The sequence below is a fragment of the Cetorhinus maximus genome, chromosome 5 (genome assembly GCF_964194155.1).
Source record: "Cetorhinus maximus chromosome 5, sCetMax3.hap1.1, whole genome shotgun sequence".
Taxonomy (NCBI): domain Eukaryota; kingdom Metazoa; phylum Chordata; class Chondrichthyes; order Lamniformes; family Cetorhinidae; genus Cetorhinus; species Cetorhinus maximus.
The window spans coordinates 11,652,835-11,665,313 of NC_135883.1; positions in this window are offsets into that span (position 1 = coordinate 11,652,835).

Sequence of the window (12,479 nt, forward strand, 5' to 3'; positions counted from 1 at the left end):
TCGCAAAGCATCAAAGGGCAGCATCTCTGATATTCCATTTACTCTTTCCCACACTCTGTGAAGCCTCCCATTGATTGCTGGTAACCAGCATCTTGTTTAAGCACCAGTAGAGCCAGTGGTAGGTGTGCATCAGAAGCTGAAACCCATCATGTGTTTGTATGGTGCTTCACAGAGTTGTGACAGCAACACTTCAGGTGTTCAGTTAATAAGGGTGCAGACAATATGGCCCCAACTACACCATCCCCAGAAACAAAAACAGAATGGCACCCCACGATTTCCATGGCCTTATCTGAGTTGTTTCAGATTAGGGACAACTTATCCAGTGACCTGCCTTTTGCAAAATTTATTATAGTAGATGAAGGTTAATAAGCAAGAATTGTGTGTCAAGTAGCATAGGAGTGTCACCCTGTTAAATACAAGAACACAAGAATTAGGAGCAGGAGTAGGCCATTCAGCGCCTCAAGCCTGGTCCCATTCAGTAAGATCATAGCTGATCTGATTGTGGCCTGAACTCCACTTTCCTGTCTGCCCCCCATAACCCTTGGCTCCCTTGTCAATCAAAAATCTAACCCCACCTTGAATATATTCAATGATCCAGCCTCCACTGCTCTCTGGGGAAGAGAATTTAACAGACTAACAACCTTCTGAGAAGGAAGATTCTCCTTATCTCAGTCCTCTAATTTTAAATTATTACCCTAGTTCTAAACTAACCCAAAATGGAAACATCCTCTCGGCATCCACCCTGATAAGTCACCTCAGGGTCTTACATGTTTCAATAAGACCACCTCTCATTCTTTGAAACTCCAATGGGTATAGACCCAGCCTGCACAACCTTTCTTCATAAGATAATCCCCTCAGCCCAGGAATCAGACAAGTGGACCTTCTCTGAACTGCTTCTAATACATTGATATCCTTAAGTAAAGAGACCAAAACTGTACACAGTATTCCACATGTGGCCCTGTACAGCTTCAGCAATACTTCCCAAAATTTATACTCAATTCTCCATGCAATAAACGCCAACACACCATTTGTCTTCCTAATCACTTGCTGCACCTGCATACCAACTATTTGTGATTCATGAACCAGGATACCCAGGTCTATATACCACAGAGTTCTGCAGATTCTCTCCATTCAAGTAACACACTGTTTTTCTATTCTTCCTGCCAAAATGTTCAAGTTCACATTTTCTCACATTATACTCCATCTGCCAAATTTTTGCCCACTCACTTAACCTGTCTAAATCCCTGTCATGCACAGGAGAGGCATATACAATCCATAACTTTTAAAACATAAACAGTAATTAGTTTGGAATCTTCTGGAACTAACTTTTATTTTAAAACCGGACATTAAAATGCTTCAAAAGGTGGCCACCAAGAGTCACCTGACTGGATCTGTGGATTAAAACTACTACACTGCCTCGAAAAGACTAAAGGGCACCTTCCAGACTAAGAAGTGTCAATGTTCATATCCTGAGGCCATCAAGAAGAGATTCCTTAAACTGAATGGGCCTTTTTCAGAAACAAAGACAGTGATTGTCTCAGAGACCAAGGTTGAATGCCTGCAGACAAAGACCTAAGTTGTGGTTCATTAGTTTAAGCCCAATACCATATTTGGAAGGGAACTGTGATGGACCACATGATAAGGCAGCCATGTTGCTCGCCCTTTTTAAAGAAAACTTAAGTGCTGTCTGCATAACAACTGCAGAGTCAACAGTAGCAGCAAGGGCAGCAACATCCGTGACTTTAAGACCTGGATACTGAAATATCATAAGATCTCCAAGCTCATTCCTTTTCAAGTTCACCAGTACAGAAATCTGTCTTCTTGGTAATGTGAAGCTACCCCTACACTGATCCCCATCAAACACTTGGAAAAGAGCAAAAGGAGGGGTAATAAAACTTCATGACCTGCTGAAAATCCATCTCTTTGAGGGACTCCTGCAATAATGTTGATATACAACTCCGGCTATTGAATCCACCAGGACTACCCTTCAGGAGTGAAAATGCCTTCTTCACCTGGTCCACAAAGCGTGCTTTTTCTTAGGAGAGCCAATCTAATCTTTTGTTTATGATTTGTAAAAGTACACTATTCTTTTTAAATGTATTTTTCCTTAAGTGTGTGTGTGTGTGAGTGCTAAGTGAGGTGGCATAGCATTAGACTTCTGAGATGAATGCATGAATAAATAATCTTCTTTATTTAAATCCACAAAAAGCTTGCTGCTGATTATTCAAACTGACCATACACTGAGGGGTAAAGAACACACACATCATCCTTTCAAAAACATTGATTATGGACAGTAAGGAAAAGGAACAGGAGTTTCAGTAGTTCTCTCTCATCCTTTTCTGTAACAACTTTGTAGGCTCTTTATGTCCTCAACTTACTTCCTATCTATCATTGTGCCATCAGCAAATTTAGTTACCATATATTCATTCCCTTCAGCCAAATAATTGATATAGATTATAAATATTTGAGGCCCCAGGATTGATCCCTGTAAATCTTCATTAGCAACAGCTTGTCAATCTGAAAATAACCCATTTATCCATGACTTGTCCAGTATTAACATCAACTGGGATCATAACAAGTCTCTGCTTCCTGTTAGCTAACCAATCCTCTATCCATGTTGACATGTTACCCCCCCACCACCCCCCCACCCCCACCATGAGCCCTCATTTTGTGTAGTAACCTTTGATGTGGCGCCTTATTGAATGTTTTTTGGAAATCCAAGTATACCACATCTACAGGTTCCCCTTTATCCACCTTGCCTGTTACTTCCTCAAAGAACTCTAATGAATTAGTCAAGCATGATTTCCCTTTCACAAAACCATGTTGACTCTACCTGATTGTATTTTGATGTTCTAAATGTCCTGCTATTACCTCCTTAATAATGGATTCTAGCATTTTCCCTATGACAGATATTAGGCTGTTCCCCCCCGTTCCTTGGTTAGAGGTGTGATATGAGCGAGTTTCCAATTCACTGTTTCCAGAATCAAGGGAATTTTGGAAGAACACAACCAATGCACTTACTACCTCTGCAGTCACTTCTTTTAAGACCCCAGGACGAAAGCCATCAGATCCTGGGGACTTGTCAGCCTTTAGTTCTAATAGTTTTCCCAGTACCTTTTCCCTGGGGAAATTGTTTTCAGCTCCTTCCTCCCTTTAACTTCCTGATTTTCAAGTATTCTTGGGGTGTTCTTGTGTCTTCTACTGTGAAGAGAGAGACACAAAATACCTGTACAATGCTTCCACAATTTCCTTGTTTCCCATTATTAATTCCCGAGCCTTACCCACGGGACAAAGGCCGACTTTAGTTACTCTTTTCTTTTTTAAATACTCTCGCGATCAATTTTTATATTTGTAGTTAGCTTTCTCTCATCTTCAAATTTCTCCCTCCTTTTTTAAAAGCCATTCTTTGCTGGTTTCTAAAATTTGTCCAATCTTCTGACCTACCACTAATCTTTGCAGCATTGTACACTTTTTCCTTTGATTTGAGACTATCCTTAGCTTCCTTAGTGGTGGTGCATCCTTCTCATAGGGCAGAATTTTTAGCTCGGTGGCCAAGCGGGCATGCGCTCGACCCGCTCGGGTGTTAAATAAAGCGCGTGGATGTCGGCCGAGCATGCCGACATCAACGCGAACTCTCGCGATATTTCGCTAGGTGGGTGTGCGACAGAGACGGAGGCGCGCCCGCCATTAATTAAGTGGCCAGTTAAAGTGCTTAAAACAGCAATTCTCTCTGACTTTACAAAGCCTGTGTGATTTTTAGGCCATCGCACGGGCAAAACGAGCAGGCGGGCAGGCCTCATCCACGGGCGGGATAAGAGGGGTCAGTGGCCTTGTCAAAGCAATTAGCGAGGAATGCAAGATATCACTTGCTGCTGGTTGCTTCTGTGAACAGGACAGATTCATCTTGCTTCAGAGCTGCATTCAGAGAATTTAGAGGCTTCAGTTCAGGGCTCAGTGTTGTTTTCCAGGCCCCTTGGGGATTCACACCACGTGGGGCCTTCCAGGTATCAGACAGCCTTCCCTTACCCTGGGAATGGGGATTGTGGTCTCCGCTGGAGGCACCTCCTCTGAGGAGGAAGAGAGGGCCAGAAGGGGGAGGAGGCCAGGTGTCCCTATTCAGCTTCCAGGGGAGCCACCTGTGGGAGGAGAGGCGCAGGCACAAGGGGCGCAGGGCCAACAGGAAAGCCAAGGCGGAAGGGGCCACAGAAGCTGCCACTTTGCTGCTGCCAGGGTTTACAGGCGGCGATGCAGCTACCTCAATATGTCCGAGGCGCAATGCCGACAGAGGATCCGTCTCTCAAGGAGATAGTGACCTTCATCCGTCAAAGGATCGGCACTGAGATCAGCTCCGATTGTGTGGGTGAACACCACATGCCAGTGGCTCTGAATGTCACAGTGGCCCTCAACTTCTATACCTCCGGCGTTTTTCAGGGGTCAGTGGGGGATCTTTGTGGAATCTCCCAATCAGCTGCCCACAGTTGTGTCAAACTGGTGACAGACGCTCTGTTCAGGCGTGCATATAGAAACATAGAAAATAGGAGCAGAAGTAGGCCATTTGGCCCTTCGAGCCTGCTCCGCCATTCATTATGATCATGGCTGATCATCCAACTCAATAGCCTGCTCTTGCTTTCTCCCCATATCCTTTGATCCCTTTCACCCCAAGAGCTATATCTAACTCCTTCTTGAAAAGATACAATGGTTTGACCTCAGTTACTTTCTGTGGTAGCGAATTCCACAGGCTCACCACTCTGGGTGAAGAAATTTCTAATCTCAGTCCTAAATGGTCTACCCCATATCCTCAGACTGTGACCCCTGGTTCTGGACTCCCCCATCATCAGGAAAATCCTTCCTGCATCGACCCTGTCTAGTCCTGTTAGAATTTTATAGGTTTCTATAGATCCCCCCTCATTCTTCTGAACTCCAATGAATATAATCCTGAACGACTCAATCTCTACTCATATGCCAGTACCGCCATCCCAGAAATCAGCCTGGTAAACCTTCACTGCACTCCCTCTATAGCAAGAACATCCTTCCTCAGATAAGGAGGCCAAAACTGCACACAATACTCACCAAGGCCCTGTATAATTGCAGCAAGACACCCCTGCTCCTATACTCGAATCCTCTGGCTATGAAGGCCAACCTACCATTTGCCTTCTTTACCGCCTTCTGCACCTGCATGCTGACCTTCAGCAACTGGTGTACAAGGACACCCAGGTCTCGTTGCACATTCCCCTCTCTCAATTTATAGCCATTCAGATAATAATCTGCCTTCTTGTTTTTGCTACCAAAGTGAATTAAGCTCACATTTATCCACATTATACTGCATCTGCCATGCATTTGCCCACTCACTCAACTTGTCCAAATCACATTAAAGCATCTCTGCATCCTCCTCACAGCTCACTCTCCCACTCAGCTTTGTGTCATCTGCAAATTTGGAGATATTACATTTAGTTCCCTCATCCAAATCATTAATATATAATGTGAATAGCTGGGGTCCCAACACCGATCCCTGTGGTACCCCACTAGTCACTGCCTGCCATTCAGAAAAAGACCCGCTTATTCCCACTCTTTGTTTCCTGTCTGCCAACCAGTTTTCTATCCATCTCAATACACTATCCCCAATCCCATGCACTTTAATTTTACACGCTAATTAATCTCTTACGTGGGACTTTGTCAAAAGCCTTCTGAAAGTCCAAATAAATCACATCTACTGGCTCCCCCTCATCAACTCTACTAGTTACATCCTCAAAAAATTCCAGTAGATTTGTCAAGCATGATTTCCCTTTCATAAATCCATGCTGACTCTGTCTGACTCTACCATTGTTTTCCAAGTGCTCAACTATTAAATCTTTTATAATGGACTCTAGAATTTTCCCCACTACCGACGTCAGGCTGACTGGTCTATAATTCCGTTTTCTCTCTACCTCCCTTTTTAAATAGTGGGGTTACATTAGCTACCCTCCAATCTGTAGGTACTGTTCCAGAGTCTATCGAATCTTGGAAGATGACCACCAATGCATCCACTATTTCTAGGGCCACTTCCTTAAGTACACTGGGATGTAGATTATCAGGCCCAGGGGATTTATCGGCCTTCAATCACATTAATTTCCCCAACACCATTTTCCTACGAATATTGATTTCTTTCAGTTCCTCCCTCTCACTAAACCTTGTGTTCCCCAACATTTCTGGTATGTTATTTATGTCTTCCTTTGTGAAGACAGAACCAAAGTATGTATTTAGTTGGTCAGCCATTTCTTTGTTCTCCATTATAAACTCCCCTGTTTCTGACTGTAAGGGACCTACATTTGTCTTCACCAATCTTTTTCTCTTCACATACCTATAGAAACTTTTAGTCAGTTTTTATGTTCCCCGCAGGCTTACTCTTGTACTCTAATTCCCCTTCTTAATCAATCCCTTGGTCCTCCTTTGCTGAATTCTAAACTACTCCCAATTCTCAGGTCTGTTGTTTTTTCTGGCCAATTTGTATACCTCTTCCTTGCATCTAATACTATCTCTAATTTCCCTTGTAAGCCATGGTTTGGCCACCTTTCCTGTTTTACTTTTGCGCCAGACAGGAATAAACAATTGTTGCAGTTCACCCATGTGCTCTTTGAATGTTTGCCATTGCCTATCCACCGTCATCCCTTTAAGTAACGTTTCCCAAACCATCATAGCCAACTCGCGCCTCATACCATTGTAATTTCCTTTATTAAGATTCAGGACCCTGGTGTCAGAATCAACTAAGACACTCTTGATGAAGAATTCTATCATATTATGGTCGCTCATCCCCAAGGGGCCTCGCACAACTAGATTGCCAATTATTCCTTTCTCATTACACAATACGCAGTCTAGGATGGCCTGTTCTCTAGTTGGTTCCTCTTTGACTTTCATTCATTACCATATGGACGAAGCCAGCCAGACACAGTGAGCCAGAGGCTTCGCAGCCATTGCTGGCTTCCCCCACATCCAGGGTGCCATCGACTGCACACATGTAGCCATCAAGGCGTCAGCAGGTGAGCCCGGTGCCTTTGTCAACAGGAAGGGCTTCCACTCCATGAACGTGCAGATAGTGTGTGATCACAGGATGCTGATTCTACAAGTCTGTGCAAGGTACCCAAGCGGCTCCCACGACACCTACATCCTCAGACACGCCCAGGTGCCGAGGCTCTTCAGTGCTCCAGCCCGACTGGATGGATGGTTGCCGGGTGACAAGGGCTATCCGTTGAAAAGGCGGTTCATGGCGCCTCTCCACCACCCAAGAACAGAGGCCGAGCAGCGGTACAACAGGAACCATACCCCCACAAGGCCGGTGGTGGAGAGAACCATAGGTCTTCTCAAGATGCACTTCCCATGCCTGGACCATTCAGGGGGCGCACTCCAATACCCCCCAGATCATGTGTCACTGATAGTGGTTGTATGCTGCGCTCTCCACAATCTGGAACTGGCAAGAGGGGGCCCACTAGAAGAAAAAGATCTTGACACAGCTGCACAGGCAACAGTCGAAGAGTCCAGTAGTGAGTCTGAGGAAGAGCATGGTGAGGAGAACGCTGAGGGCATAGACGCTTAGCTGGGTAACCTCCAGGGAGGTAGGGACAACCGGGATGCTTTGATCCAATGCTCCTTCAGCTAGACTATCAAATAAGGACCACCACCACATGCCAGGGCTGCAGACTCCATACTCAATCCCTGACAGGACCAGTTCCTTGGTCAACAACATACACTGTGTGCCTTTGCAATAAAGTTTCAGGAGACACATGTCCATCATAACATCATGGCTTACCCTGCGCCTACAGATCAAATGAAGCGTACAGAGGCCAGTTGCACAAAGTAACATCACATTTACCTGTGAATGTGAAACGTTGCAGAAATTAACATTAACCGGAGTTTTACATCACACGATTAAAAAAAGTAAAGAAAGATGGGAGAACCAAATATCACCGTGATCAGGCCATCTTGTGCTGAAGGTGCTTTAAGTTTTCGCTTGCAGGTGCTACGTCTAGGTGCTTCCCCTTGTTGGCACTGGCATTGGAGACAGCCTGCTCACTCTGCTGCCTTGTAGGCCTTGATGACCTTGGCGGGCGTCCTCTGGCCTGTGTAGCCTGTGCTGGCCCCACCTGGGGGGAGCGGCCAGTGCCACGGCTGGCATCTCCCCAGTCATCGCAGCCTCATCAGGTGCCATGGTCACTGGCAGAGGAGCGAAAGGGCTGCTACCATCATCTGGAGCGCCCTGAGAGGAGCCCGCAGAGACAGCAGGCAGCTAGTTCGCCAACGTCAGGTCACATTGGACCTCCCTGCTCACCATTGATGGACGGGCACCTAGCTGGGATATTAGGTGCCCAATCCACCTCCCGCACTGACACTGACCAACTGAGGTCATTGCCGGTGTGAGGGCTTGCAGGTCCGAGGACATCCCCAGGAACACTTGATTGAGCCCCTGGAGGAGCCTCTCCATGAGAATCGCCACTCTCTCCATGGAGGAGGCATTGCGCTCGGTCATGAGGGTCAACGCAGTGTTTATGCTCCGTAGGGACTCCTCCATAACGGACACCATGGAATGCATTCCCTCATGTATCTCCGCAAGATCCTCCCACATCCCTTGCTGGACTTCCAGCATACGCTGCCCCATGGACGACTCCAGAGTCCCATCATCGGCCATTGACTGAGCAATGCCCTGGACCCCAGCCATCCTCCGAATACAGGTGCCGTGGGCACTCTCTGCTTCCGCCTGCACCTCAAGCAAGCATGAAGTGCCCTCACCAATGTGGGCCGATAGACTACACGGCGATGTTATGCCCACTGAGGTGCTGGTATCTGCGTTGGTGCCTGCTTAACAGAGTGGGTGTGACGCAGGTGCGTGGTGAGCCTGGTGGTGCTCAGGGGTCAGGGGTGGGCCTTTAAGTTCCTCATGACGACCGCCTGCTAGTGAGCCTAAAAGGGAGAAGAAGGACGTGTCATTAGTTTAAGTCATGACACTGACAGTGTGCATGCCTGGCACCTGATGAGACAGAGATATGCATCATGGTGCCCTCGTCTTTCCATTGTCAATGGGGATTCCAGGTTCAAGGCTCACATCAATATAGAGACTACACTGGAATGGTAGCAATAACCAATATTCTCAACCCAGTGCACTGCAGTCTTGCCTTCCTCTGGCACCCCAACCTCACCGCAGCCGCTTGACCGAGGTGCATGGCGCCTCTCCAGCTCCAGGGCCTCCTGCTCATATCGTGTGTGGGGCTCCCCCGCCTGTCCGCGAACTCTCAACATTGTTATGGGATGTTTTCTCCTGAAAGGACAGAGGAGCATTGATCAGTCCACTCTCTACCTGCAGCCCCATTGCAGCCTGGCCAACCCCACCTGAGGAACACCTCGCAGGGCTCATGACCCCGGAACCACAAGGCACTCGGCCCAAGCAGCCAGGACTCACCCACTTGGCCAGCTCCTGCCTCATTGACATTTGCCACTCACACTCTAACACCTCTGAGGTCCACAGGGGGCAACTCTTAACTGTTCTGCAATGTGACCCATGCCAACACGGTACTCACCCTTCCCGATCACAGGAGATCATTGAAGAACTTCCGGCACTGCGTCCATGTGCGCCTCACCACATCATGGCTGCTCACCCTGGATGGCACCTCCTCCCGGGCCTTTTTGGTGAGGTGGGGTGGGCCTCCTCCTCCTGTCCCTGGGGACGTGTTTTTCTCCTGGCTGCCACCTCCTACAGGAGGGCTGCGAGGCGCTCGTCTGAGAAACGCGGGGCCGACTGCCCCACCGACCTGCCCTCCCGCCTGCCATGTCCACCCACAACGGTTTCCATTGACAAGACTTGCGCGTCCTTCAGTGGCAGCCTTCCAGGGGCTGTGGAGGCCGCATTCGAATCAGCCGCTGGGTGGCCATTGGACCCTGCGGACATCATGCCCCCATCCCTGCTCATTCCCAGCCACGTATCACGCTGGGCGGGCCTTAATTGGCCCGCCCGCATAAAATCACAGGGCACTGTCGTTTGCGGGCGGCAGACAGCTTCCTAACCACCCCCGCCCGCCCTCGCCAATCCCGCACACCAAGGGCAAAATTCTGCCCATAGAGTCTTTCTTTCTCAATGGAATATATTTTTGCTGGGAGTTATGAAATATCTCCACGAATGTCTGCCACTATTTCTCTACTGTTCCGCCTTTTAACCTTTATTTCCCCAGTTCACCTTAGCAAACTTTTTCCTCATACCATTGTAATTTCCTTTATTTAAGTTAGACCCACACTTCTCACCCTCAAACTAGAGGCTCCTTTACTGTGTCATAAATTAATCCTGTCTCATCGCACATTACCAGGTTTAAAATTGCCTGCTCCCTTTTTGGCAGGAGAACATACTTCTCCAAAAAAATTGTCCCCAATACACTCTATGAACTCATAGGCTACCTTTGCCAATCTGATTCATCCAATCTATGTGAAGGTTAAAATCATCCATGATTAAGAGTGGAGGTCTTAAGAGTTGTGCATGAAAGTAACTTATATTGGGGATGATAGGTAGCAATATAGTAAGAACCCAAGTTAGTACCCACCATAATCAGAGGGCACTGTGAAGAGTTAGTTGTGCAAATGTCACTTTTAGAGATTGAAGACTATGCTGGTCACAGGGAAGAGAACAGAGAGTGGCCAGTGTCTGAGAGTGAGAGAGTTTGCACTCAATGCCAGTGCCACCTTGTTACATGTGGCACAAGTGGCAATTTTGTCAGTGTCCCAGCAGTTCATGGTTTCTTAGCTTAATTCATTATGATTCCAGCTGATGTTAATGCGGAACAAGTCAGATCCAGGTTGAAACCTGGCTTGGTCGAACCTAACTTTATTTTTTTTTCCTTTGAAACCGTGGAGGTCAGTTAATGAACATATTCACAATAGTCTGCAGTATCCTTTTAATATAAAGAATAAAACGTTTATTAAACAGAAAAAAAATGAACAATATTACACGAGATAAAAAGGTCGGAAAGATTTCAATACAGACACCAGAAAATGATTCAAACTCGCACTATTCCTTTTATCCCAGCAACCTTTACAGACACAAATCCCCAGTGAAGATTTACCACTGTCACAACACCAAGGTTTCTTGCTTGGGTTAGCTTAGTTTCAAACAGTTTCCTTCTGGCGGCCTTCTGAGTGTTCACTAGATGCTTTTCTTCAGCTGGTATCTCTCCCTGAGATACCCAAAAACTGCAATCCAAACTCACTATTACTTCAACTTCAGAGCAACATGGTTCCTTAAACTCAGTTCCCCAGTAGGCTTTCAGGGTTACTTATTAGTGAGATTAGACCTTCTGCCTGCACACTCCAGTATACACACACTAACTGACCTTCTGTATTTCCCCGTCTCTCTATGTGTCTCTGGACCCCTGTCGCTAGGCAACAACAGTTTTTTTCTACTTTATTTTATTTTAACCTCACTAAACTACTAATCCCTTGGTAATCCATCTCTTCACTTTCAGAGTTGTAAAACCTCATTAAAAATGAATGTATGCAAACGGGGCCCCAGACTTCTGGGCACTCAGCTCACAAAACCTCTAAATAAAACTAAAACCAGGTTTCACCTCTCCTAACACCTGAATACAAAGATATAAGTTAAACTTAAACTTGAAGCTATACATTGTTTGTAACAAATTTCATCCAGGAGCTTTTGCAGGTCCATTTCTGAGGAATTGTCCTGTGCCCTGCCCCTTTGCTTGTATGTACCAGTTGCTCTTGTGTTGGGCATTCATGAAAACTGGTCCAAAAACATTCATGAAACACGCAGTCAAGCTAACTACCAATCAGCTCACTGTGCCAGGCACTGCTCCTTAGCTATCTGATGCTCCCCTAGTTTGCTGGCAGGAAGAGAAGCTAATGAATATGATTCTCTGGCTACGATTAGCTAGATAAGAAAGGAACCAGGTAAGAGCAGTCCCACCCAGCTGGACGGCAGTGGAGAGGCTTTGGAGGAGCATGGTGTGGTCAACTATGTCAAAGGCTGTAGACAGATTGAGAAAGATGAGGAGGGAAAGTTTACTTTTGTCAGTCATAAAGGATGTCATTCATGACTTTGGAAAGAGCTATTTCGGTATTGTGCACAGCGGAAACCTGATTGAAGGATTCAAACATAACAGATATAGAGAGGTCAGTCTGCTTTTTACTCATTTTTATCTTAAGCGGGCTATAAGGGTGCACCTGATAAGTTGTTTCATTCGTAAGTTGAGGAACCAAAAAGAAGAGTGGAGGTCCATAATGGTACAGGGTTGAAAGGAACAAAAGGGAACACAAGGGAATCAGAAAGTAGTAAGTAGGTAGTGCCAAGCTTGGATTTGTAAGAAAAATGTTAAAAGGGGGTGACATTTGTCATCAATGGAAAAGGAAATTGGGCTGGGTATAAGAGGAACACCCACTTCACATTAACACCCAAGACCAATTTCACCCCCAAGGAGTTCTAACAAAGAATAGGTTTGTTTGGAGTCAGTGTGATG